This window comes from Mustelus asterias, chromosome 20 (assembly GCF_964213995.1).
Source record: "Mustelus asterias chromosome 20, sMusAst1.hap1.1, whole genome shotgun sequence".
Lineage (NCBI taxonomy): Eukaryota > Metazoa > Chordata > Chondrichthyes > Carcharhiniformes > Triakidae > Mustelus > Mustelus asterias.
This window is the reverse complement of record NC_135820.1, coordinates 65,850,266-65,878,220: the sequence shown is the minus strand read 5'-3', so window position 1 is coordinate 65,878,220 and position 27,955 is coordinate 65,850,266. Positions and strand designations below refer to the sequence as shown.

The following is a 27,955-nucleotide window of genomic DNA, read 5'->3' as shown; positions in this document are numbered from 1 at the left end:
AAATAAGAGCTAATATCCTATTGATATTCTAAGATGTCTGGTATGATGTGCCATTTGAAGGTTTTGTGGACATGAAGCATTGCTGGGGTAGATTGTGATGAAACAAGAAAGTTGCAACTTGTCAAATTTTGAAGTTAAAAGCAGAAAAGTGTTGAAATAAATAGTGTACATGCCCTTCTCTCTCCCCACACCAATGCAGAGCTGCACATACTTTGTGTAAATTGGGAATCTGGATACAGAGGTTAACAGGTCCCACAGGATTTTCTATGACAGATATTTGAATTTAAACAAGTTTAACATTTGAAGGACATTGTTAGAATTATAATTACATAATTACATAAACTATATTTTACACCTGCCAAAGAGATTACTACAGCAAATCACCAGCTAAGATTAAAAGTACCACAAAAAGATAATTGCAATCATTTTACATCTGAAAGAACAAAAGCCATTATGCACACCTTCCAGAAGTAGATGCAGTCATCAACATGCAGGTTCCTCCATAATCTCCTCTGGCATTGATATGAGAGTGTCCTATTCTTAAATTGTGGCGAGATAGCGATCCTATTGACATATGGCTTCCTGCTAACTTCAGGCAGCTTCTACTAGTCGTTCAGTCTGACTTTGAGAGCATTAATTTTTACACTTGTTCATTGCTGAGAATGGTATTTAGTTCATATTTTAAGGCATAAGCTGAAACTCCATATACTTGGAACGAACACATTATCAGGATGTGTGAAACGTCACTGAAAGCAAGTGTGTTTGTGCAATTAGTGGACTTTGTCACTTTCGATTTATTGATCTGTTGGAGTTCTGGGTGCAGTTTTCTACCTGGAATCCTCACCTTACTGGATGATAGCAATGCAATAAACCTTTAAAGTGATATTACCGTCAGAAATGTTTGTCTTGGAAGCCAGATTCTTGGTAGAGCTTTAGGGCTGGATTTTTCAAGAGTTGGGGAGAGACTGTGGATCTTAGAAATTGGCAGTCGGGACCTGGCGCGGCACAGTGGCACAGTGGTTAGCATGCTGCCTCACAGCGCCAAGGACCCGGGTTCAATTCCCGGCTTGGGTCACTGTCTGTGTGGAGTTTGCACATTCTCCCAGTGTCTGCGTGGGTTTCCTCCGGGCGCTCCAGTTTCCTCCCACAATCTGAAAGACGTGCTGGTTAGGTGCATTGACCCGAACAGGCGCCCGAGCGTGGCGACTAGGGGAATTTTACAGTAACTTCATTACAGTATTAATGTAAAGCTTACTAATAAATAAACTCATACTTTGATTCTGGGATTCCTGTCCCCATTCCCAGTGCTCCCAATTTTCACCAGCACGGGGTCAGGGAGCAAGGTGTGGAATATGAGCCTGCACTCATGGCCTGTCCTGATCCATTGCAGGAATAGACATTTGTTAGCCCTCCACAATTTTCATGGAGGGTCAGCTTTTCAAGGATTTATAGTTGACGGCCCCCCAGAGGTGTCACGAACCACAGACTAGGTGAGGAAACCTTTTGAGAGGTAAGTTGATAAGGTCTTACCCATTCTCCATTCCCCCCCAATGCTAAACTATGTCCCTCCACCCACCCCCATGGCACTCATGCCCTTCATGCCAACCTATAGCACTTCCTTGCCCATTCACCCAATATATGTTCTGCACAGAAGCTCTGAACCCAATAGTAATACTAGAATGTGCGGAAGAACATGTTTAAAAAGTAGTTCATTCATAAAAATTGCTTTTACTCCAGTCCTATAAGAGTGTCAATCATTCAGACCCTTTAAAGTATCAATAGCTGAAACGATAAGCACTCTTTATCTCACATAAATATGTATTGTGCAATTGATTGAATAGATCATAGAGAACGAGCCGTCAATCAAGCAATATTTTCTCTGGGGTACAGCTTGTTTCAACAGATTAATGGATGTTTGTTCTCTCAGCTAATCCTCATTACGCATACTTGCCTGAGAGCCCAAAACATCCATTACTCTATTTAAACAGCTGTGCCCTAAGGAAACCATTGATTGAATAACAGCTCTCTCCCTGTGCTCAAGTCTAATAGTCACGGGCTCTCAGACATTCATTAAATTTTTGAAATGGGTGAGCCCTTGAGAAAACATTGCTTGATTAATATTTCTGGCTTTCTGATTTCTTCTGTCATTTTCACACTGTTTAGTTACAAAAGATCCAGAGAGTTTAAGTACTTGCATTTTCTGCTATTGATACTTTAAAGGGTCTGGATGGTTCACATTGATTGATTTGATTAAATCAAAGATCCCGACTCACTTTGCTCTGCTGGTGGATTCTGTAATACTGCCAAACTTCCAGTTTCTTTTTGCCCTCCCAGTTCCTCCTGACTCTAACTTTGGGCTATAAGAGGAATTTGGACAGTAGGAGATTTCTCATGCTCTCCCTCTGTCAGATTTCCTCTTTCAAGATAATTGATCTACATGAACCAACGGAGTCTCTCTCCAGTCTTCATTTGAGTGGCATGGTGGCACAGTGGTTAGCACTGCTGCCTCACAGCGCCAGGGACCTGGGTTCGATTCCTGGCTTGGGTCACTGTCTGTGTGCACATTCTCCCCGTGTCTGCGTGGGTGTCCTCCAGGCGCTCCGGTTCCCTCCCACAGCCCAAAGATGTACGGGTTAGGTGGATTGGCCATGCTAAATTGCCCCTTGGTGTCCGGGGGACTAACTAGGGTAAATGTATGGGTTGTGGGGATAGGGCCTGGGTGGGATTGTGGTTGGTGCAGACTCGATGGGCCGAATGGCTTCCTTGTGCACTGTAGGGATTCTATGTTCACTAGAAATGTGAATGCATCTCGTCTCTTCACAACAACCTCAATTACATACTTCTCTTTATCACCTCTGTGGTTTTTCGCCTGAACTTCTGACTAATACTGAACACTTGAAATTTCATGCCTGCTTTATCATGGTAAGAAGTTTAACAACACCAGGTTAAAGTCCAACAGGTTTATTTGGTAGCAAAAGCCACACAAGCTTTCGAGGCTCTAAGCCCCTTCTTCAGGTGAGTGGGAATTCTGTTCACAAACAGAACTTATAAAGACACAGACTCAATTTACATGAATAATGGTTGGAATGCAAATACTTACAACTAATCCAGTCTTTAAGAAACAAAACAATGGGAGTGGAGAGAGCATCAAGACAGGCTAAAAAGATGTGTATTGTCTCCAGACAAGACAGCCAGTGAAACTCTGCAGGTCCACGCAACTGTGGGAGTTACAAATAGTGTGACATAAACCCAATATCCCGGTTGAGGCCATCCTTGTGTGTGCGGAACTTGGCTATCAGTTTCTGCTCAGCGACTCGCACACACAAGGACGGCCTCAACCGGGATATTGGGTTCATGTCACACTATTTGTAACTCCCACAGTTGCGTGGACCTGCAGAGTTTCACTGGCTGTCTTGTCTGGAGACAATACACATCTTTTTAGCCTGTCTTGATGCTCTCTCCACTCCCATTGTTTTGTTTCTTAAAGACTGGATTAGTTGTAAGTATTCGCATTCCAACCATTATTCATGTAAATTGAGTCTGTGTCTTTATAAGTTCTGTTTGTGAACAGAATTCCCACTCACCTGAAGAAGGGGCTTAGAGCCTCGAAAGCTTGTGTGGCTTTTGCTACCAAATAAACCTGTTGGACTTTAACCTGGTGTTGTTAAACTTCTTACTGTGTTTACCCCAGTCCAACGCCGGCATCTCCACATCATGCTTTATCATGACCCAGCTTCACTTTGTCTTGCTTTCCTCTTCCTTTGCTATTGATGTCAAGCTCAGGCAAATCGAATCTTGTCCCAGCAGCATGTTGAAACACTGACACGTAAAGTGAGAAACCTGTTGTAGACTGTGGGGTTACTCTGTAAGAGAGCAGGATTTCTAGTTATGTTGAAGAGAAATATGTAAATTACTGCCCGAGGTGTCAGACAGCAAATACCTCTGCCACGACACCTTCACACCTCTTTCTGCAGCACCATTTGATGCTGGGTGATATAGAACCAAAGAATCTCGACAGTGCATAAGATACTATTTGACCATCGGGTCCGCACCGATTCTCTGATGGAGCAGCTTACCCAGGCCCTCTCCTCCACCTCCCCATCCAATCCCCATAACCCCACACATTCCCCATGGCTAATCCATCTAACCTACACACCTTGGATGCTAAGGGGCAATTTACCATGGCCAATCCACCTAGCTTGCACATCTTTGGACTGTGGGCGGAAACCGGAACAACGGAAGGAAATCCACGCAGACGTGGAAAGAATGTGCAAACTCCACATAGACAGTCACTCAGTCCCGGAATTGAACCCGGGTCCCTGGAGCTCTGAGGCAGCAGAGCTAACCATTGTGCCACTGTGGTGGCATCAGAGTGTGTTTGACCCCAATCCTACTCAGAAGTATTTTAAACTCTCCTGACATGAACTGTGGATGATTAGCTGATATTAACACCTCTGACAATCTATAAATTGCAGCCAACTTCTCAAAACATCAATAGTTTTGGCACTTGTGGTATTGAGCATAGATCTGTCATTTAACAACTCACTAAATTGACCAAAGCAAGGGGTTCTTTCCCTTCCATTTCAAAAAAATCAACATGTACTCATTCTCACAGTTGTCTGATGTTTGATGATGGAAAGAAAGGAACCTTGATTAGAAGAAAGGATTCAGAGAAAGTGATAGGTTAATATTAAGGATCAGAATTAACATAAGGCTACAAGACATGACCCCGATCTTCATTCATTAGTTGGAGGAAGTGGCAGTCACAAAGTTTGGCCTTCTGGCTTTTCATCTTTTTTCTGATGCCAGTCAGGTGGTTGTTAAACTCTCGATGTTGGCTCCCCTATTGTGTACAATCTGATTGCAGTGCACAGCAATGCTTCCCCCAGTCTATGAAGACAATATTTGACAGCATTAGAATGGCCAAGGTGTGCTCCTAAATGATATGAACTTGGCATTTGCCCCCTTTTGCCCTTTCTTTGCATAATTGAGCTGATACGGGTAGAAGTCAAAGGTAGCCTTCCCTCATGATGTAACAAGGATAGCAGAGTTCTTCAAAATTAATTGGAAAATGTTATGTTTTTGCTTATGCACCATCTATTAAGTGAGTGGAATTACTTGCAATTTAAAAAATCCAGGTGACTGACAAAAGACACCACCCATGACAATGTAGCATGCCCTCAATACTGAAGTATCAACCTAGATTTTGTACTAATTTTGCTAAATTAGAACATAGAACATAGAAAGCCACAGCACAAACAGGCCCTTCGGCCCACAAGTTGCGCCGATCATATCCCTACCTCTAGGCCTATCTATAGCCCTCAATCCCATTAAATCCCATGTACTCATCCAGAAGTCTCTTAAAAGACCCCAACGAGTTTGCCTCCACCACCACCGACGTCAGCCGATTCCACTCACCCACCACCCTCTGAGTGAAAAACTTACCCCTGACATCTCCTCTGTACCTACCCCCCAGCACCTTAAACCGGTGTCCTCTCGTAGCAACCATTTCAGCCCTTGGAAATAGCCTCTGAGAGTCTACCCTATCCAGACCTCTCAACATCTTGTAAACCTCTATCAGGTCACCTCTCATCCTTCGTCTCTCCAGGAGAAGAGACCAAGCTCCCTCAACCTACCCTCATAAGGCATGCCCCCCAATCCAGGCAACATCCTTGTAAATCTCCTCTGCACCCTTTCAATGGCTTCAACGTCTTTCCTGTAATGAGGTGACCAGAACTGCGCGCAGTACTCCAAGTGGGGTCTAACCAGGGTCCTATAAAGCTGCAGCATTATCTCCCGACTCCTAAACTCAATCCCTCGATTAATGAAGGCTAGTACGCCGTACGCCTTCTTGACCGCATCCTCCACCTGCGAGGCCGATTTAAGAGTCCTATGGACCCGGACCCCAAGGTCCTTCTGATCCTCTACACTGCTAAGAATGGTACCCTTCATATTATACTGCTGCTTCATCCCATTGGATCTGCCAAAATGGATCACTACACACTTATCCGGGTTGAAGTCCATCTGCCACTTCTCCGCCCAGTCTTGCATTCTATCTATGTCTCGCTGCAACTTCTGACATCCCTCCAAACTATCCACAACACCACCTACCTTGGTGTCGTCAGCAAACTTACCAACCCATCCCTCCACTTCCTCATCCAGGTCATTTATGAAAATGACAAACAGCAAGGGTCCCAGAACAGATCCCTGGGGCACTCCACTGGTCACTGACCTCCACGCAGAGAAAGACCCCTCCACAGCCACTCTCTGCCTTCTGCAGGCAAGCCAGTTCTGGATCCACAAGGCAACAGCCCCTTGGATCCCATGCCCTCTCACTTTCTCAAGAAGTCTTGCATGGGGGACCTTATCGAACGCCTTGCTGAAGTCCATATAGACCACATCCACCGCTCTTCCTTCGTCAATGTGTTTGGTCACATTTTCAAAGAACTCAACCAGGCTCGTAAGGCACGACCTGCCCTTGACAAAGCCGTGCTGACTACTTTTGATCATACTAAACTTCTCTAGATGATCATAAATCCTGTCTCTCAGGATCCTCTCCATCAACTTACCAACCACTGAGGTTAGACTCACCGGTCGGTAATTTCCCGGGCTGTCCCTGTTCCCTTTCTTGAATATAGGGACCACATCTGCAATCCTCCAATCCTCCGGAACCTCTCCCGTCTCCATCGACGATGCAAAGATCATCGCCAAAGGCTCCGCAATCTCCTCCCTCGCCTCCCACAGTAACCTGGGGTACATCCCATCCGGTCCCGGCGACTTACCAACCTTGATGCCATTCAATAGTTCCAACACATCCTCTTTCTTTATGTCCACATGCTCGATCCTTTCTGTCCACCGCAAACCAGCAGTACAACCACCCAGATCCCTTTCCACCGTGAATACCGAGGTAAAGTATTCATTAAGCACCTCCGCCATTTCTAACGGTTCCGCACAAACTTTTCCCCCTTCACCTTTTAAGGGTCCTATGCCTTCACATCTCATCCTTTTACTCTTGACATATTTGTAGAAAGCCTTGGGATTCTCCTTAATCCTACCCGCCAAGGTCTTCTCATGACCCCTTCTCGCTCTCCTAATTTCCTTCTTAAGCTCCTTCCTACATCCCGTATACTCCTCTAAATCCTTAACACCTCCTAGCTCTCTGAACCTTCTGTACGCCTCTCTTTTCTTATTCACCAGGTTCATCACAACCTTCGTGCACCACGGTTCCCGTACCCTACCAACACCCCCCTGTCTCATCGGAACGTTGTCATGCAGAGCTCCAGACAAACATTCCTTGAAAATCCTCCACTTTCCTTCGGTACTTTTCCCCAAGAATGCCTCCTTCCAATTTACCCGTCTAATTTCCTCCCTGATGACACTGTATTTCCCTTTACTCCAGAGAAACACTTTCCTAGCCTGCCTGATCCTATCTCTTTCCAATGCTATCGTGAAGGAGATAGAATTATGATCGCTATCCCCAAGATGCTCACCCACCGAGAGATCCTCCACCTGTCCAGGTTCATTAGCCAGCACCAGATCAAGTACAGCCTCTCCTCTAGTAGGCTTATCCACATACTGTGTCAGGAAACTCTCCTGGACACACCTAACAAACTCCTCTCCATCCAAACCCCTAGCCCTAGGGATATTCCAATCTATGTTTGGGAAATTAAAATCTCCCATCACGACAACTCTGTTATTCCTACATCTCTCCAGGATCTGTTTCCCCATCTGCTCCTCAACATCTCTGTTACTATTGGGCGGCCTATAGAAAACACCCAGCAAAGTTACCGACCTCTTCCTGTTCCTAACCTCCACCCACAGAGACTCCGTAGTCAATCCCTCCACGGCGTCCACCTTCTCTACAGCCGTGACACTATCCCTGATCAACAGTGCCACTCCCCCCCCTCTCTTGCCTCCCTCCCTGTCCTTCCTGAAACATCTAAAACCCGGCACCTGAAGTACCCAGTCCTGTCCCTGAGACATCCAAGTCTCCGTAATGGCCACCACATCACAATTCGAAGCAGCAATCCACGCTCTAAGCTCATCCACTTTATTCACTACACTCCTGGCATTAAAATAGACACATCTCAGACCTTCAGCCTGAGCACTTCCCTTCTCCATCACTCGTCTAACCTCCCTCTTACCCTGTCTACATTCCTTATCTATTTGCGAGCTAACCTCCTCGCTCTCAGTCCCCTCATTTCGATTCCCTCCCCCCAACCTTTCTAGTTTAAAGTCTCTCCAGTAGCCTTAGCCAACCTTCCCGCCAGGATATTGGTCCCCCTGGGATTCAAGTGCCACCCGTCTTTTTTAAACAGGTCACACCTGCCCCTAAAGAGGTCCCAATGATCCAAGTACCCAAATCCTTGTCCCTTGCTCCAGTCCCTCAGCCACGCATTCATTCTCCACCGATTCCTGTTCTCACTCTCCCGCGGCACAGGCAGCAATCCCGAGATTACTACCTTTGCATTCCTCTTTCTCAGCTGTCTACCTAACTTCCTATATTCTCTTTTCATGACCCCTTCCCTCTTCCTACCTATGTCAGCAGTACCTATATGCATCACGACCTTCGGCTCCTCTCCCTCCCCCTTCAGGATTTCTGGGACTCGACCAGAGACATCCCGGACCCCTGCACCAGGGAGGCAAACCACCATCCAAGAGTCCCGTCTGTGTCCGCAAAAACGCCTATCTGACCCCCTCACCGTAGAGTCCCCAATTAGCACTACCCTCCTTTCCTTACCCTTTTGCACTACTGGGCCAGGCTCAGCTCCAGAGACACTGCCACCGCTGCTTCCCCCAGGTGGGCTGTCCTCCACAGTAGTACTCAGACAGGAGTACTTATTATTAAGGGGCACATCCACCGGGGTGCTCACCATCAACCGAGCTTTCTCCTTCCTCACTGTTACCCAGTTACCCTCCTCCCGTGGTCCCGGTGTGACCACCTGCCGATAGCTCCTGTCAATGACCTCCTCACTATCCCTAACCCAGCGAAGGTCCTCGAGCTGCAATTCCAGTTCCCTAACATGGTCCCTTAGGAACCGCAGCTCAACACACCCAGCACAGATATGGTCGTCCGGGAGGCTAGGAGCCTCCAGGACCTCCCACATCCTACATTGGGAACAACATACTGGCCTCACACTCATAATTGCCCTTTTAAACACACAGGGAAAAAAAAAAGTGAATGAAAATTTTAAACTTACCTTTCCTCCTCCTGTTTTCTCCAAAGCCCTGCTCTCACTGGGTCTTTTTTTTAGGTTAGAGGAGGAGGGAGGGTGGGATACTCTACAAGTGTAGAGTATCGGGATTCCTCTCTGTTCCAATTTATTGGGGAAAAAAAAAAAAATCTCTCCCAGACCTCCCTGCGCGACCACTTCCGGGTTTAGATATTTTAAAAAAAACCCGCGAAAAGTAAGTTAAAAAATAAAAGCGCTTACCCGCAGCACTCCCCTCGCGAATCTCTCCCTCTCTGCTGTACTTCCAAGAAGCAATGAGCTTAGGACCTGAATCCACAGCTTTCAGACTCAAAGACAATACCTTGGGATGACCTTATAGAAACCCAACAAGACCAGATCATTCTTTAATGAGATATTTCCTGCTTGGGCAAAAGATCCAATCACTTCATGCCTGTTTGATAGAAGGCTGAGTTGAATTCGGAGTTGGTGACTGGTTTCAGATCAGTGGTATCATTATCCCATCATTCACCACTTGTTGGTCCACACCCAGTTTTGTTCAAACTTGCTGGGGAATAAGTGGATATCTAAGGAATGATGTGCTGGCCTGGAAAGGGTCCAGGGGATGGTTCACAAGAGTGATCCCTGGAATGAAGAGGGATACAAGTGTTTTAGGCGAGACAGAAGAGGGGCGAGGAGAGGTGGGGGAGTAGCAATGCTGGTTAGGGAGCATATTACAGCGGTACAGAGTGTGGACAATATGGAAGGGTCAGGTAACAAGTCACTGTGGGTGGAGCTCAGAAACAGGAAGGGCACAGTCACTATGCTGGGGGTATACTACAGGCCTCCCAACAGCCCATGGGAAGTTGAGGAACGGATATGTAAGGAGATTCTGGACAGGTGTAGAAAAAATAGGGTTGTTGTAGTGGGAGACTTTAATTTCCCTCGCATAGACTGGAAATCGCTTAGGGCTGGGGGCCTGGACGGGGAAGAATTTATAAAATGCGTACAGGAAGGTTCTTTGGAACAATATGTTGACAGTCCAACTAGAGAGGGGGCTATACTGGACCTAGTACTGGGGAATGAGCCTGGTCGGGTCATCAAAGTCTCAGTAGGGGAACATGTGGCAAATAGCGACCACAATTCTGTAAACTTTAGGATAGTAATGGAAAAAGATGAGTGTTGTCTTATGGGTAAGGTGCTGAATTGGGGGAAGGCTAACTACAGCCGGATTAGGCAGGATTTGGTGGCTGTTGATTGGGAGAGGCTGTTCGAGGGTAAATCCACATCTGGCATGTGGGAGTCTTTTAAGGAGCAGTTGATAGGACTGCAGGACAGGCATGTGCCTGTAAAGAGGAAGGATAGGAAAGGTAGGATTCGAGAGCCGTGGATAACCAGTGAAATTGTGGGTCTAATCAAAAAGAAAAAAGAGGCATACATGAGGTCCAGGCAGCTAAAAACAGATGGAGCACTGGAGGAATACAGAGAAAGTAGAAAAGAACTCAAACAGGGAGTTAGAAGGGCAAAAAGGGGTCACGAAATGTCCTTGGCAGACAGGATTAAGGAGAATCCTAAGGCATTTAGGGGAGTGACTCAGAGGGAGGTGTTGACCCATTAGAGAGAATCTCCATCACAAGGGAGGAAGTGTTAGGTTTTTTAGGTAACATTAAAACTGACAAATCACCAGGGCTTGATGGCATCTATCCTAGACTGCTCAGGGAGTCAAGAGATGTAATTGCTGGGCCTCTGACGGAAATCTTTGTCTCTTCATTGGACACAGGTGAGGTCCCTGAGGATTGGAGGATAGCGAATGTGGTACCGTTATTTAAGAAGGGTAGCAGGGATAACCTGGGTAATTATAGGCCAGTGAGCTTGACGTCCGTGGTAGGGAAGTTGTTGGAGAGGATTCTTAGAGACAGGATGTATGCGCATTTAGAACGGAACAATCTCATTAGTGACAGACAGCATGGTTTTGTAAGAGGGAGGTTGTGCCTTACAAATTTGGTGGAGTTTTTTGAGGAAGTGACAAAAACGGTTGATGAAGGAAGGGCCGTGGATGTCGTCTATATGGATTTCAGTAAGGCATCTAACAAAGTCCCTCATGGCAGGTTGGTTAAGAAGGTTAAGGCTCATGGGATACAAGGAGAGGTGGCTAGATGGGTAGAAAACTGGCTTGGCCACAGGAGACAGAGGGTAGCAGTCAAAGGGTCTTTTTCTGGCTGGAGGTCTGTGACCAGTGGTGTTCCACAGGGCTCGGTACTGGGATCTCTGCTATTTGTGATATATATAAATGATTTGGAAGAAGGTGTAACTGGTGTTATCAGCAAGTTTGTGGATGACACGAAGATGGCTGGACTTGCGGATAGCGATGAACATTGTCGGACAATACAGCAGGATACAGATAGGCTGGAAAATTGGGCGGAGAAATGGCAGATGGAATTTAATCCGGATAAATGCGAAATGATGCATTTTGAAAGAACTAATGTAGGGGGGAGTTACACAATAAATGGCAGAGCCATCAAGAGTATAGAAACACAGAGGGACTGAGGTGTGCAAGTCCACAAATCCTTGAAGGTGGCAGCACAGGTGGAGAAAGTGGTGAAGAAGGCATATGGTATGCTTGCCTTTATAGGACGGGGTATAGAGTATAAAAGCTGGAGTCTGATGTTGCAGCTGTATAGAACGCTGGTTAGGCCACATTTGGAGTACTGCGTCCAGTTCTGGTCGCCGCACTACCAGAAGGACGTGGAGGCTTTAGAGAGAGTGCAGAGAAAGTTTACCAGGATGTTGCCTGGTATGGAGGGTCTTAGCTATGAGGAGAGATTGGGTAAACTGGGCTTGTTCTCCCTGGAAAGATGGAGAATGAGGGGAGACCTAATAGAGGTGTACAAAATTATGAAGGGTATAGATAGGGTGAACAGTGGGAAGCTTTTTCCCAGGTCGGAGGTGATGATCACGAGCGGTCACGGGCTCAAGGTGAGAGGGGCGAGGTATAACTCAGATATCAGAGGGACGTTTTTTACACAGAGAGTGGTGGGGGCCTGGAATGCGCTTCCGAGTAGGGTGGTGGAGGCAGACACGCTGGCATCGTTTAAGACTTACTTGGATAGTCACATGAGCATTCTGGGAATGAAGGGATACAAACGAATGGTCTAGTTGGACCAATGACCACAGGCTTGGAGGGCCGAAGGGCCTATTTCCTGTGCTGTACTGTTCTTTGTTCTATTTTATACATTTTGTTAGGGAAAGAATCGGACCTCTCAGGGACAAAGGAGGGGAATTATGCTTGGAACCAAAGGAAGTAGGTGAGATCCTAAACGAATACTTTGCATCAGTATTCATAAAGGAGAGGGACATGTTGACTGGTAGTGTCTTAGAGAGATGTGTTGACCCGTTAGAAAAAATTTCAATTACAAGGGAGGAAGTGTTAGGTTTTTTAGGAAACATTAAGACAGACAAATCCCCAGGGCCGGATGGCATCTATCCTAGACTCCTCAGGGAGGCGAGAGATGCAATTGCTGGGCCTCTAACAGAAATCCTTGTCTCTTCACTGGACACAGGTAAGGTCCCAGAGGATTGGAGGATAGCAAATGTGGTCCGTTATTTAAGAAGGGTAGCAAGGATAACCCGGGTAATTATAGGTCGGTGAGCTTGACATCCGTGGTAGGGAAGTTGTTGGAGAAGATTCTTAGAGATAGGATATATGCGCATTTAGAACTGAATAATCTCATTAGCGATAGACAGCATGGTTTTGTACGAGGGAGGTCATGCCTCACAAATTTGGTTGAGTTTTTGAGGAGGTAACAAAAACGATTGACGAGGGAAGGGCTGTGGATGTCGTCTATATGGATTTTAGTAAAGCGTTTGACAAGGTCCCTCATGGCAGACTGGTGCAAAACGTTAAATCTCACAGGATAAAAGGTGAGCTAACTAGATGGGTGGAGAACTGGCTTAGCCATAGAAGACAGAGGGTAGCAGTGGAGGGGTCTTTTTCCGGTTGGAGGTCTGTGACTCGTGGTGTTCCGCAGGGTTGTGTACTGGGACCTCTGCTGTTTGTGATATATATAAATGATTTGGAGGAAGATGTAGCTGGTGTGATCAGTAAGTTTGCGGACGACATGAAGATTGCTGGAGTTGCGGATAGTGATGAACATTGTCAGAGAATACAACAGGATATAGATAGGCTGGAACATTGGACAGAGAAATGGCAGATGGAATTTAATCCAGATAAATGCGAAGTGATGCATTTCGGTAGATCTAATATAAGGGGGAGCTATACAATAAATGGCAGAACATCAGGAGTATAGACACACAGAGGGACCTGGGTGTACAAGTCCACAGATCCTTAAAGGTGGCAGCACAGGTGGAGAGGGTGGTGAAGAAGGCATATGGCATGCTTGCCTTTATTGGACGGGGCATAGAATATAAAAGTTGGCATATGATGTTGCAGTTGGTTAGGCCACATTTGGAATTCTGCGTCCAGTTCTGGTCGCCACACTACCAGAAGGACGTGGAGGCTTTGGAGAGAGTACAGAGAAGGTTTACCAGGATGTTGCCTGGTATGGAGGGTCTTAGCTATGAGGAGAGATTGGGTAAACTGGGGTTGTTCTCCCTGGAAAGACGGAGGATGAGGGGCGATCGAATAGAGGTGTATAAAATTATGAAGGGCATAGATAGGGTGAACAGTGGGAAGCTTTTTCCCAGGTCGGAGGTGACGAACACAAGGGGTCACGGGTTCAAGGTGAGGGGGGCAAGGTTCAACACAGATGTCAGGGGGACGTATTTTACACAGAGGGTGATGGGGGCCTGGAATGCACTGCCAAGCAAGGTGATTGAGGCGGACACGCTGGGATCGTTTAAGACTTATCTAGATAACCACATGAACAGACTGGGAATAGAGGGATACGAAAGAATGGTCTAGTGGGCACATGAGCGGCGCGGGCTTGGAGGGTCGAAGGGCCTGTTCCTGTGCTGTGTTGTTCTTTGAAGAGCTTGTCATATGAGGAACGGTTGAGGGCTCTGGGTCTGTTCTCGTGGGAGTTTAGAAGGATGAGGAGGAATCTTATTGAAACTTACAGGATACTGCGAGGCCTGGTTAGAGTGGACTTGGAGAGGATGTTTCCACTAATAGGAAAAACTAGAACAAGAGGGCACAACCTCAGGCTGAAGGGACGAGGAGGAATTTGTTCAGCTAAAGAGAGGTGGATCTGTGGAACTCTTTGCCGCAGAAGGCTGTGGAGGCCGGGTCATTGAGTGTCTTTAAGACAGAGAAATATAGATTCTTGATTAATAAGGGGATCAGGGGTTGTGGGGAAAAGGCAGGAGAATGGGGATGAGAAAAATATCAGCCATGATTGAATGGCGGAGCAGATTCGATGGGCCGAGTGGCCTAATTCTGTTCCTATGTCTTATGGTCGTATGAAAACTTTCTGAATTGCATTTGGAATTCTCCCTTTGCTGCAGTTCCATCTTTCCAAAATGAAACGTTACCGTAGTCTGTTACAGACAGAGCTGAGAGAGAGAACTGGAACCTTTCCCTGACTGTCTGTAATCAGTGCGCTTTCTGAGAAGGGCGAGGCTTGTGTTTCTTAACTCCAGAGGATGTGAACAACTTGAATAATAAATCCACAAACATTTTGTGGATTTAAATAAAGAGGATTATCCGCTCACACAGTCACCTCGAAAGTCTAGCATTACATCATTCATTCACACTCGAGGAAAATAGAATATGACACTTTTACAAGTTGTTATATAAAAGAATAGTTCATAATTCACGTGGTTGGTTCATATTGGAAAACACTGTGCAGCCCTGGTGAAGAGGGTTTCCATTTTCAAAGTGTATTTAGGTGAATTTGACAGCTCAAGTCAAATACCAGAATCATTGCAGGATTCTCCTGAGGAGATGGACTTTCCGCAGGAATTAATTATTTGCAGTCTTGTTATCAGGTGGTCTGTATGTGGTAAGGGTGAAATGAAAAGGAAATGTCTTGTAGGCCTTAAGATGTTGCAGTCTCCAGATCTTAAAACATAGATGTTGCTGCCATTTCTCACTGTCTTCTTTTTGGTCTTGTGCTTCAGTGGGTTCGCCACAACTTGGGCTGTTGTTTGCAGACATTCGGGCGGCACGGTGGCACAGTGGTTAGCACTGCTGCCTCACAGCGCCAGGGACCCGGGTTCGATTCCTGGCTTGGGTCACTGTCTGTGTGGAGTCTGCACATTCTCCCCGTGTCTGCATGGGTTTCTTCCGGGTGCTCCGGTTTCCTCCCACAGTCCAAAGATGTGCGGGTTAGGTGCATTGGCCATACTAAATTGCCCCTTAGTGTCCCGGGATGCGTAAGTTAGAGGGATTATCAGGGTAAATATGTGGGGTTACGGGGATAGAGCCTGGGTGGGATTGTTGTTGGTGCAGACTCGATGGGCTGAATGGCCTCCTTTTGCACTGTAGGGATTCTATGATTCTTCCTGGGCGTTTGACCAATCATCATCTTGGCTTTCAGAATGACCCATTCAAGTCAAAAAATACCTTTTGGATGGTTTCAGGCGATGAGTAAAGGTGCCTCTCAGTCTGGAATATGCCTTTTATCTTTTAACACTGCAATGAAGTTACTGTTAAAATCCCCCAGTTGTCACACTCCGACACCAGTTCGGGTACACTGAGGGAGAATTTAGCAATGCCAATATACCTAACCAGCACGTCTTTCACACTGTGGGAGGAAACCGGAGCACTCAGAGGAAACCCACGCAGACACAGGAAGAACGTGCAGACTCCACACAGATAGTGACCCAAACCGGGAATCGAACCTGGGTCCCTGGCACTGTGAGGCAGCAGTGCTAACCACTCTTTCGAGAGAGTGTGGTAAGTTGAATCTACAGGCCAAGTCAGGTGACTCTGGCGGCCATCTTTTGCAACAATTTAAGATTCATTTTTTTAAAAAGTCAGTTCTAGAAGATTCCACACTGATTACCGTTCATATTTTAAAAGTTATGAGTGGGACATGCGTTTGCGAGGTACGGTACACTCTATCAACAGAGAAAGTGAGAATTGCATCACGCAAGTTCAAAACTGGCCTATGGTCTGCATCTCAATCATAAAGTTGGAAAGCACGCTTTTACCTGCCGTATGGGGGAACTTGGCAATTGAATAACATGATAGCTTTGCAAAAGTAAACAGCATGAGGTTTTTAAAAAAACAATGTTGCTTGGGAGTGTATTCAAAACACAAGCCCTGAAGGGCGTTTAAGTGTTGTAGCACAATTTCAAACAATTTTTATTATGCACTTTATTAACATCATTTACAAGACTTTATTACGGCCATATCTTTCTTAAAGACAAAGGAAGTATAAAATTACCTCAAGCAGATCACGGGTCAGGCATTTATAGAGGAAGTCCAAAACAATATAAAGACTTATAAAATTATTTTCACTAAAATATAATGGGTGAACTTAAGGTAAAATAAAAAGGGTGAAGGAAACAAGTCTTTAATTCGTGTTGTCTGGTATTGACGTAATTCTACTTCAAGTCAAACTGCTCCCGAAACTGGATCCCACATTTAAAGGGGGACAGAGATGGTAACTTAGCGGTAATGTCATTGGGCTAGTAATCCAGAGGCCTATGGGTGAATTCTCTGGTGACGTTGGTTCAAATCCCACCATGGCAGCTGGTGGACTTTTGAATTCAATTGAAAAATCTGGAATTGAAAGCGAGTTTCCGAAATTTTTAGCCATCACCGAGAGTCATTAAAAACCCACCTGATTCACAATGCTCTTTAGGGAAGGAAATCTGCTGTTCTTACCTGGTCTGGCCTATACGTGACTCCCGACCCACAAAACTGTGGTTGACTCTTATGGCTGAGCAAATCACTCAATTCCATTCGGGATGGGCAACAAATGTTGGCTTTGTCAGCGATGTCCACCACCCCCGTGAAAGAAGAAAGGAAAGAAAAAACAAAATCTGGGCTGGAATTCTCCAGCCGTTCACGTCAGCGGGATTCTCTGTTCCCATCAGCAGCGCACCGCCATCCGCAGCTTTCCTGGTGGCATGGGGTGCCTTCAGTGGGAAATCTCATTGATGGTGGCGGGACCAGAGGATTCTGCCACCAGCGAACGGAACACTGCCTTCCACCACCAAGAAAAATGCGGCTGAGAGGCCAGAGAATCTCGCCCGTAATCTCTCTTTATTGGGAAATATTCCTAAATTCACCACTGGTGGGAAACCTAGAAGAGCAGAGTGCCTGTCCCTTATAGAAAGTCTTGCATACCAATCCTCCAATTTCATTCCACTATGGGAAATCCAGCATATCGGGTTATTTACCAGATGACAAAGGTGAAAATTTATCTGCCTTAAGTACCCTGCTTTTTAAAACTTTGTTCATGGGGTGTGGGCACCCTGGCAAGGCGAATACTTATTGCCCATCTCTAATTGCCCAGAGATGCTAACCTTGCGGTGTAGGTAGCCCAAGCTGCTGATAGGTAGGAAGTTCTAGGATTTTGACATGGTGCTGATGAAGGAAAGTTGATACGTTTCCAAGTCAGGATGGTAAAACAATTTAGGATTTTCCTTTATTTTGCCTGCCAGTATCCTTTCATGTCCCCTTTTTGCTCTCCTAATTTACTTTTCAAGTTCCCTCTTGCACATTCTATATTCTTCTAGGGCTTCTACTGTTTTGAGCCCTCAATGTCTGCCATAAGCGTCCCCTTTTCTCTTTATCCAATGCTGTATATATCCCTCGATACCTAGAGTTCACTGGATTTGTTGGTTCCGCATTTTTTCTTTATTGGAACATGTTAGTGAGGTGCTGAGCCCAAAATAAAATCGGGCATTTGAAATTAAAGAATTGGGCACTCTAAATTAAACTACAATCAGCTCCAGCAATTAGCCTGCAGAAAATCGGACCTGGCCAAAGTTTGACTATACAGAACTCAGACAGGCTGCTGGGGCATGTCTGGATCTGCCCCATCGACAACCCATCGAGTGATCATGTTGACATGCACTGGCCTGTTGTGCGCAGCCTAGATGGGGCCAGACTCCAAGGCGCACAGGGAGGTTTCAGCTGTCCTGTCAACAGGTCATCAACCAGATCATCGGGCGCTGAGGCCTGCCCCCCCCCCCCCCAAGGCCCCATTAGCAGAAGGCCAAGAGCAGTTGGAAAAAGCATGAGGCCACAGCGGGATAAAAATAGGCATTCCGGACACCTTGGGAGCGAAGACTCGAGATGGGAGATGACCGAGACCAGACTAGACCAGAGAAAGAAGGAAGGAAGGAAGAAATGGCCAGCGAGAATCACCTTTGCGAAGAAGAACCAGAGGGCCTCACGGACCGAATCTACAGCCTACCAAACCATCTTTACAGGTAGTATAGCCGAATCCTGGGTGTTTTCTTGTATACATAATGGATAATTTACAGATTAACTATATTTAATAAAGTTTGTTGCATGATATATCTGTGTCCGTATTTTCCTTTTCTCATAAATAAAGGCACCTGAGTATAACTTTGACTAAGAAGTTGGTTGAAATATCTGAATTGGACAGATATAACATTGGGCCTGTACTCTCACTATTTCCTTCCCATTGTTCTGACACAGATTTACCTAAAACTGTCTGCTCCCAGTCAAATAATACCCGATCTTATTAAAATCGGCCTTCCACCAGTTTGGAACTTTGACTTCAGTGCTCCTGCTACTGTGTGTCAGTGTTGGGTGGAGTGAATTGTAGAATCATAGAATCCCGACAGGGCAGGAAGAGACCATTCGGCCTATCGACCCTGCACTGACAACAATCACACCCAGGCCCTATCACCCTAACCCCACGTATTTACGCTGCTAATTTCCCTGGCACTAAGGGGCAAGTTAGCATGGCCAATCAACCTAACCCGCACATCTATGGGCTGTGGGAGAAAACCGGAGCACCCGGAGGAAACCCACACAGACATGGGGAGAACGTGCAAACTTCACACAGACAGTGACCCAAGTTGGAATTGAACCCCTGGAGCTGAGAGGCAGCAATGCTAACCACTGTGCCACTGTGTTTGTGGAAGTGTTGCCAATCAAGTGCTTTGTCCTGGATGGTGTCAAGCTTCTTTTTATTGGAGCTGCATTTATCCAGGCAAGGGGAGATTATTCCATCACACTCCTGACTTAGACCATAAGACTGTAAGACTTGGAGCAGAATTAGGCCACTTGGCCCATCGAGTCTGCTCCACCATTCAATCAAGTCTGATACCTTTCTCATCCCCATTCTCTTGCCTTTTCTCCATAACCCCTGATCCCCTTATTAATCAAGAACCTATATTTCTCTGTCTTAAAGACACTCAATGACCCGGCCTCCACAGCCTTCTGCGGCAAAGAGTTCCACAAATTCACCACTCACTGGCTGAAGAAATTCCTCCTCATCTCTGTTTTAAAGGATCGTCCCTTTAGCCCGAGGTTGTGCCCTCTGGTTCTAGTTTTTCCTACTAGTGGAAACGTCCTCTTCACGTCCACTCTATCCAGGCCTCGCAGTATCCTGTACGTTTCAATAAGATCCCCCCTCAACCTTTTAAACTCCAACGAGTACAGACCCAGAGTCCTCAACTGCTCCTCATACGACAAGCTCTTCATTCCAGGGATCATTCTTGTGAACCTCCTCTGGACCGTTTCCAAGGCCAGCACATCCTTCCTTAGATATGGGGCCCAAAACTGCTCACAATACTCCAAATGGGGTCTGACCAGAGCCTTATACAGCCTCAGAAGTACATCCCTGCTCTTATGTTCTAGCCCTCTCGACTTGTGCCTTGTAGATGGTGAACAGGCTTTGGGGAGTCAGGAGGTGAGTTACACAGCACAGGATTCCCAGCCCCTGACCTGCTCTTGTAGCCACAGTATTTATATAATTGGTCAGTTGAGTTTCTGGTCAATGGTAACCCCCAGGATGTTGATAGTTGGGGGAATTTAATGATGGTAATGCCACTGAACATCAAGGGGTGATGATTAGATTCTCTCTTGTTGGAGATGGTCAACAAAGGATAGGCAGATAATGCTGGACTTGCCAACGATGCCAACATCCCAAGGAAGAATTTTAAAAATGATCGACTCCTGTTTCAAGGGCAGCACAGTGGCATAGGGGTTAGCACTGCTGCATCACAGCGCCAGGGACCTGGGTTCGATTCCCGGCTTGGGTCACTGTCTGTGTGGAATTTGCACGTTCTCCCTGTGACTGCGTGGGTTTCCTCCGGGTGCTCTGGTTTCCTCCCACAGTCTGAAAGACGTGCTGTTTAGGTGCATTGGCCATGCTAAATTCTCCCTCAGTGCACCTGAACAGGTGCCGGAGTGTGGCAACTAGGGGAGTTTCACAATAACTTCATTGCAGTGTTAATGTAAGCCTTACCTGTAACTAATAAATAAACTTTTACTTTAACTTCTATACCTTCCGTTCTTAAATAAAAAAAACATTTGTTCATGAAGAGTTGATACTGGCAACTTCCGCAAAGCTATCACATTATACAAGTTGTCAAATGCTCCTTTATGACATGTAAAAGCATGTTTTACAACTTTACAATCTAGGTGTAGATCATTGATAAGTGACATGAAATGTGAGGATGAGCATTTGGATGAATTCCAAGTTTAGATTTGGAATCAAATTATAATCTGGAAGGTAGAAATGCACATATCACAAAGTACTGCTGACATATAAGCAGCGATAACTAAACAAGATTGTTAGAAAATCAAACACAAACCATTATTTCAGAAGTAAGTTAGCCCTGCATCCACTACTGCATTGTTAGTCTCGACCATACTGATCATTGGTAGCTGATAATTTAAACATGCACCCATTACTAAATACTCAACAAATCAGATATATATACATTAAAACATAAATATCAGATCTGTAGCCTCCATAAGAAGTCATGAATCATACACATCTCTGTGCAGATAGCTAGAATCTATAAATAAAAGCTATATTGGAGATTATAAACTATATAGAATCATAGGATCCCTACAGTGCAGAAAGAGGCTATTCGGCTCATCGAGCCTGTACCGCCAACAATCCCACTCAGGTCCTATTCCCATAACCCCACGTATTCACCCTGCTAATCCCTATGACACTAAGGGGCAATTGAGCATGGCCAATCAACCTAACCTGCATATCTTTGGGCTGTGGGAGCAAACTGGAGCCCCCGGAGGGGGCGGCACAGTGGCACAGTGGTTAGCACTGCTGCCTCACAGCGGCGGGAACCCAGGTTCGATTCCCGGCTTGGGTCACTGTCTGTGTGGAGTTTGCACATTCTCCCTGTGTCTGCGTCGGTTTCTTCCGGGTGCTCCGGTTTCCTCCCACAGCCTAAAGATGTGCTGGTTAGGTGAATTGGCCATGCTAAATTCTCCCTCAGTGTACCCGAACAGGTGCCGGAGTGGCAACTAGGGGATTTTCATAGTAACTTCATTGCAGTGCGAATGTAAGCCTACTTGTGACTAATAGAAAGAAACTAAATAAACCCATGCAGACACAGGGAGAACATGCAAACTCCACAGTCACCCAAGGCTGGAATGGAATCCGGCGCAGTGAGGCAGCAGTGCTAACCACTGTGTCACCATGTTGCCCATCCTGAGTAGGTAATGGAGCTGGAAACTCTTACAACTTTTAAAAAGTATTTGGATGAGCACTTGAAATATCGTAACATTCATGGATATGGGCCAAGTGCAGGAAAATGGAATTAGCACGCCTTTAGTGGTAATTATTGTCAGTGCAGACTTGATGGGCCGAAGGGCCTTTTCTGCGCTGTATGACTCTATGAAGTATCTTAGGGAACTTTGTACGTTAAAGGTGCTATATAAATGGAAGTCTCGTAGGCCCCGCTGCGCTGTTTGACTCTATAACACAAGCAATATCAGAGCACTGAGTAGGGGCCTAGTGAAGAGTTAGCTGAAGTAACTGAGATATAAGCTGAGAAATTCCCTGGGAGCATAATTCTGGTTGGGGGAATTGTTGTGGTGGGATTGGAATGTGGATCTGATGGATTTCCACCTCTTTCATAACTTGGTGTGAATTTGGACTGACTCATGTAAGGGTCTTCTGCCTGCTACACTTGCACAGCTCCAGCACTTTGGAAACTAGTGTAGGGTTGGTGATATGACGCAAGTGGTTAAGTTCTGAAGTTCTGGAGTGCACTGCCTGAGACATTCAAAAGGGAATTGGACTGTTATCTAAGAAAGGAAGAACGTGCAGGGTTGCTGGGAGAAGGTGGGAGAATGGCACTAAGTTAAAGTTTAAAGTTTATTTATTAGTGTCACAAGTAGGCTTGCATTAACACTGCAATGAAGTTACTGTGAGAATCCCCTAGTCGCCACACTCCAGCACCTGTTCTGGTACACTGAGGGAGAATATAAGACCATAAGACATAGGAGCAGAATTAGGCCACTTGGCCCATTGAGTTTGCTCCACCATTCAATCATGGCTGATACTTTTCTCATCCCCATTCTCCTGTCTTCACCCCATAACCCCTGATCCTCTTATTAATCAAGAACCTATCTATCTCTGTCTTAAAAAGCATAGTCAATGCACCTAACCAGCACATCTTTCGGATTGTGGGAGGAAACTGAAGCACCCGGAGGAAACCCAAGCAGACACGTGGAGAATGTGCAGACTCTGCACCGACAGTGACCCAAGCCGGGTATCGAATGCGGGTCCCTGGCGCTATGAGGCAGCAGTGCTAACCCCTGTGTCACTGTTTCATTCGGAGAGTCGGTGCAGACACGATGGGCCAAATGGCCACATCCTGCACTGTAACAATTCTATGATTCTGGGTGGATGTGCAGGGAGCAGGTGTGTTCCTTGGAATTCAGCTCGAATGACTCCTGGTAAATCCAGCAGGATTTATATGCACTCAGAATCAACTTAGCTCCTGTTGTGTTCAGAATTGGGGCCTGTAGATGCAAAGACAAATAGCACTTGTTCCCAGAGGTAATGCTCATTGGTCACTACTGCAGGGGCCATGCTTTCCCATAATAACAATTAAAACTTTTGGTCCTTTTTATTAGGCCTAACGTAAGCCTTATGTTTCCTCTCTCAAGACTGTCACTCAGAGATTTGCTGCTTCTGCGGGTAGCTTTGTGCTCTATTACAGGTGCAGGTTCCAATCATGATTTTTAAATGTGCTGCTGTCTATCACTGAGACTAACTTTAAAGTTAAAGTTTTATTTATTAGTCACAAGTAAGGCTTACATTAACACTGCAATGAAGTTACTGTGAAATTCCCCTAGTCGCCACAGTCCGGCGCCTGTTCAGGTCAATGCACCTAACCAGCACGTATTTCAGAATATGGGAGGAAACCGGAGCACCCGGAAGAAACCCACGCAGACACGGGGAGAATGTGCAAACGCCACACAGACAGTGACCCAAACCGGGTCCCTGGCACTGTGAGGCAGCAGTGCTAACCACTGTGCCACCGTGGCCAAGAAAGATAATAGGTCTGAGGATTGGGAGCAGTTTAGAATTCAGCAAAGAAGGATTGATTAAGAAGGGGAAAATACAGTATGAAAGTATGCTTGCAGGGAACATAAAGACTGACACTAAGAGTTTCTATAGATACGTGAAGAGAAACAGGTTGGTGAAGACAAATGTAGGTCCCCTACAGACAGAAACGGGGGAATGTATAATAGGGACAAAGAAATGGCTGAAAAACTGAATACATACTTTGGTTCTGTCTTCACAAAAGAGGACATAAATCAGATGCCAGCAAGATTAAAGTGCATGGGGTTGGGGGGAAGTATATTGAGATGGATAGAAAACTGGTTGGCAGAGAGGAAACAAAGAGTAGGAATTAATGGATGCTTTTCATATTGGCAGGCAGTAACTAGTGGGGTGCCACAGGGATCGGTGCTGGGACCCCAGCTATTCACAATATTTATTAATGATTTGGATGTGGGAACACAGTGTAACATCTCAAAGTTTGCAGATGATACCAAGTTGGGTGGGAGGGTGAACTGTGACGAGGATGCAGAGATCTTCAGAATGATTTGGACAGGTTGGTTGAGTGGGCTAATCAATGGCAGATGCAGTATAATTTGGATAAATGTGAAGTTATTCACTTTGGAAGCAAAAACAAGAAGGTAGATTACTACCTGAATGGCTGTAAATTGGGAAAGGGGAGTGTGCAGCGGGACTCGAGTGTCCTTGTGCATCAGTCACTGAAGGTAAGCATGCAGGTGCAACAGACAGTAAAGAAGGCAAATGGGATGTTGGCCTTCATTGCGAGAGGTTTTGAGTACAGGAGCAGGGATGTGTTGTTGCAATTATACAGGGCCTTTGTGAGGCCACACCTACAGTATTGTGTGCAGTTTTAATCTCCTTTTCTGAGGAAGGATGTTCTTGCTCTCGAGGAAGTGCAGCAAAGGTTTACCAGGCTGATTCCAGGGATGGCGGAACTGATGTATGATGAGAGATTGACTAGGTTAGGATTGTTTTTGCTGGAGTTCAGACGAATGAGGGGACATTTCATAGAGGCTTATAAAATTCTAACAGGACAAGACAACGTAGATGCAGGAAGGATGTCCTCAATGTTGGGGGTGTCCAGAACTAGGGGTCACAGTCTGAGGATCCAGGGTAGACCCATTTAGGACGGAGGTGAGGGGACATTTCTTTACCCAAAGAGTGGTGAGTCTGTGGAATTCATTACCACAGGAAGTAGTTGATTGCAAAATACTGAATGTATTCAAGAGGCGGCTGGATATAGCACTTGGGGCGAATGGGATCAAAGGTTATGGGGAGAAAGCAGGATTAGTCTATTGAGTTGGATGATCAGCCATGATCGTAATGAACGGTGGAGCAGGCTCGAAGGGCCAAATGGCCTCCTCCTTCGATGTTCCCATGTTTCTATGTTTAAGTTAGTGGGCAAAATGTTGGCAAACCGAGTATAATGTGGGAGAATGTAAAGTTGTTCATTTTGGGGGAGAACAAAAGAACAGTATTATTTAAATAGAGAAAAAGTGCATAAAGCTGCAACACAAATGGATCTGGGGGTACTTGTGCACAAAACACAGAGAGCTAGCACACAAGTGCAGCAGGTAATCAGGAAAGCTAATGGAATGTTGGCCCTTATTTCAAGGGTGTTGGAGTATAAGAGTAGGGATGTCTTGCTGTACAAGATACTGGTGAGACCACATCTGGAGTACTGTGAGCAGTTTCGGTCCACTGATTTAAGGAAAGATATTACTTCATTGGAGGCAGTTCAGAGAAGGTTCACTAAGATGATGCCAGGTATGGAGGAAAGGCTAAACAGATTGGGGCTCTACTCATTGGAATTTAGAAGAATGAGAGGTGATCTCATTAAAACATGTCGGATTCTTAAGGGCCTTGACATGGTAAATGCTGAGAGGATGTTCCCCCCCCCCCCCGCCCCCATGACCAGAGATCATGGGGTGGGATTTCACGGCTGCACTCGTCTCAAAACCGGAAAATCCCGCCTGAGGTCAACGGATCTTTCCGTGTCCTGCCCCTCGACTGCCCCGATTCCCGGTGATAAAATCCCGGCCATAGTCTTAGAATAAAGGGGTGCCAATTTAAGACTGAGATGAGGAGGAATTTCTTCTCTCAGAGGGTTGTGAGTCTTTGGAACTCCTTGCCACAGAGAGCTGTGGGGGCAGCGTCCTTGTGTATATTTACGAATGACTTAGTTAGAGTTTAAGGGAATCAAGGATTACAAGGAAAGGGCAGGAAAGTGTCAGATCAGCCATGATACTATTGAATGGCAGAGCAGGCTTGAGGGGCTAACAGCCTACTCCTGCTCCTGTTTCTTATGGTCGGTCATATGGTCTCAATTTAAATGAAAATGGCCTCAGTCCGGAACCTTCTAAGCACAAGCAGTGATCAATTTGTTTTTCTTAATAAACTGCAAATGTTACCAAACTATTAACAGTGTAAAGTTCTTAAAAAAACATTTTAAACAAAGAATTGTCTCTTTATTGCATGGCACTGCCAAGTCTGCTTGCTTAACTGCAACAGTTTGTTTTCCCTCAAACAGTGATCAGAACAGTGAGGGCAAAGGGCCTGGATAATTATTACAGCTCTCCTTCGAAACAAACAAAATACTTGGGTAATTGTTTAACTCAAGGTCAACAAGTAGAAATGTGAAGGAGAAGTCCCCACCCACATTCACCAGACATTCACACACACACACACAGAGAAAGCCAGTAAATCAGGAAGCAGCTACCAGGGTTGGGGGGCGTGAACAAGGAGATGTTACTGACAGCCAACTTTTAACAGCCCCTGTTCACGTTGAATCATTACACTTGCTGCCTGCCTGCGTTCTTCTGTAACTTTACGATCCGACCCAGTGCTTATTGCTCTTGCTTGGATTTTACAAATCTCCGTCCTCTCTTGCCAGCAGAGTAATGCATCAGGGCAAAATGTGGCATTGAAATACATGTTCCTTGGCAATTTGGATACTGTTCCAGGTCAAATCCGGTGCAGTATGCAAATATCACTGCAACCACGGTTTGGAAGAGACTGAGATTTTTTTTGACATGACTGCAAGATGAAACATGCCTGTGTTGCCTTTAGTTCCAAAAACTTAATAGTCACAAAATTCTTTGGAAAAAAAAAGCTCTCCATTAAGTACACGCTGCATATTAAACTCCTAAATGTTAAATTCCTCAAAACTGGTCTCAAACTATCACAAGTGTAGATTAATATCAAAATAGACTATAATATCTTGCAGGAAACGTAAAGGCTTGTGTGCATGTGTTACAATTCCAATTTCTAAAGTTGTGATAAGAATCTCTCAAATACTGGAAAGTTATTTACACAGTCATGGAGTTGGGAGCAGTATAAGCCGGCGCTATACACATAACCCGAGCGACTTTATACAAAACACAGTTCAAAGAAAATTAGAACAGACACCAGCAATTGACAATATGGAAATATCACACACTCACTCCACAGCCGCGTTGAAAAGGATTTCACGCAGTTCTGTTCAACTGTACTTTCGACTGGGATCCAGCATCTCCCAGACGCAGCAGCCAGGTAGGGCAGGATGGCAGGTAACAGGATGGTACAGAACGTCCTTAGCTCATACTTGCAAATCTAGTTTGTGCTTCTTTTCCAGTTCTGGCAGCTGCACTAAAGAAAAAAACGAGTACAGTAAGCTCGTCAGACAGGTTTTGTTATAATATTATAACAGGTAAAACTAGTCTCCTCCATATCATTTAACTATCAAATTAAATGTTTGCTTTGTGGTTCTCGATGACTGAACCTTTGTGGCACCGTTTTGACAGAAAACAGAACACATTTTGTTTACCGGAAAATAAAGTCTTTTACTGCTTTTACTTTATTTCACAAGCAGCCTATTAATTCCACATTATTAAATGGTCTGTTCAGTTCAACTGCATAGAATCCTTACAGAGCAGAAGGAGGCCATTCGGCCCATCGAGTCTGCTTCTACAACAATCCTACCCAGACATGTTCCCATAATCCCAAGTATTTACCCTACCAATCCCCCTAACCTACACATCTTGGGCCATTAAGGGGCACTTTAGCATGGCTAATCAATCCTAACCTGCTCATCTTTGGACAGTGGGAGGAAACCAGAGCACCCGGAGGAAACCCACGCAGACACGGGGGGAATGTGCAAACTCCACACAGACAGTGACCTGAGCCGGGAATCAAACCCAGGTCCCTAGCACTGTGAGGCAGTTGTGCCACCGTACCGCCGCATGTACCCACTTATTCTATAAACTTTTTCAGATACATTCAAAGATTTTGATGTCACATTAATTTAGCTGCAGATACATTTTTATTTATAAAACTTTGCTTATTGCT

General features: G+C 45.5%; 1 protein-coding gene across 1 annotated transcript in view; it reads right to left on the bottom strand.

The window, feature by feature from the left end:
- The window catches only part of rbbp8l (retinoblastoma binding protein 8-like), a 121,722-nt gene extending 94,493 nt beyond the window's left edge, over window positions 1-27,229 (bottom strand). Inside the window, exon 1 of the mRNA XM_078236715.1 lies at window positions 27,073-27,229. The gene's annotated coding sequence lies outside the window, so the exon portion shown is untranslated. The remainder of the gene's footprint in view (window positions 1-27,072) is intronic.
- Between the last annotated feature and the right edge of the window lie 726 nt (window positions 27,230-27,955).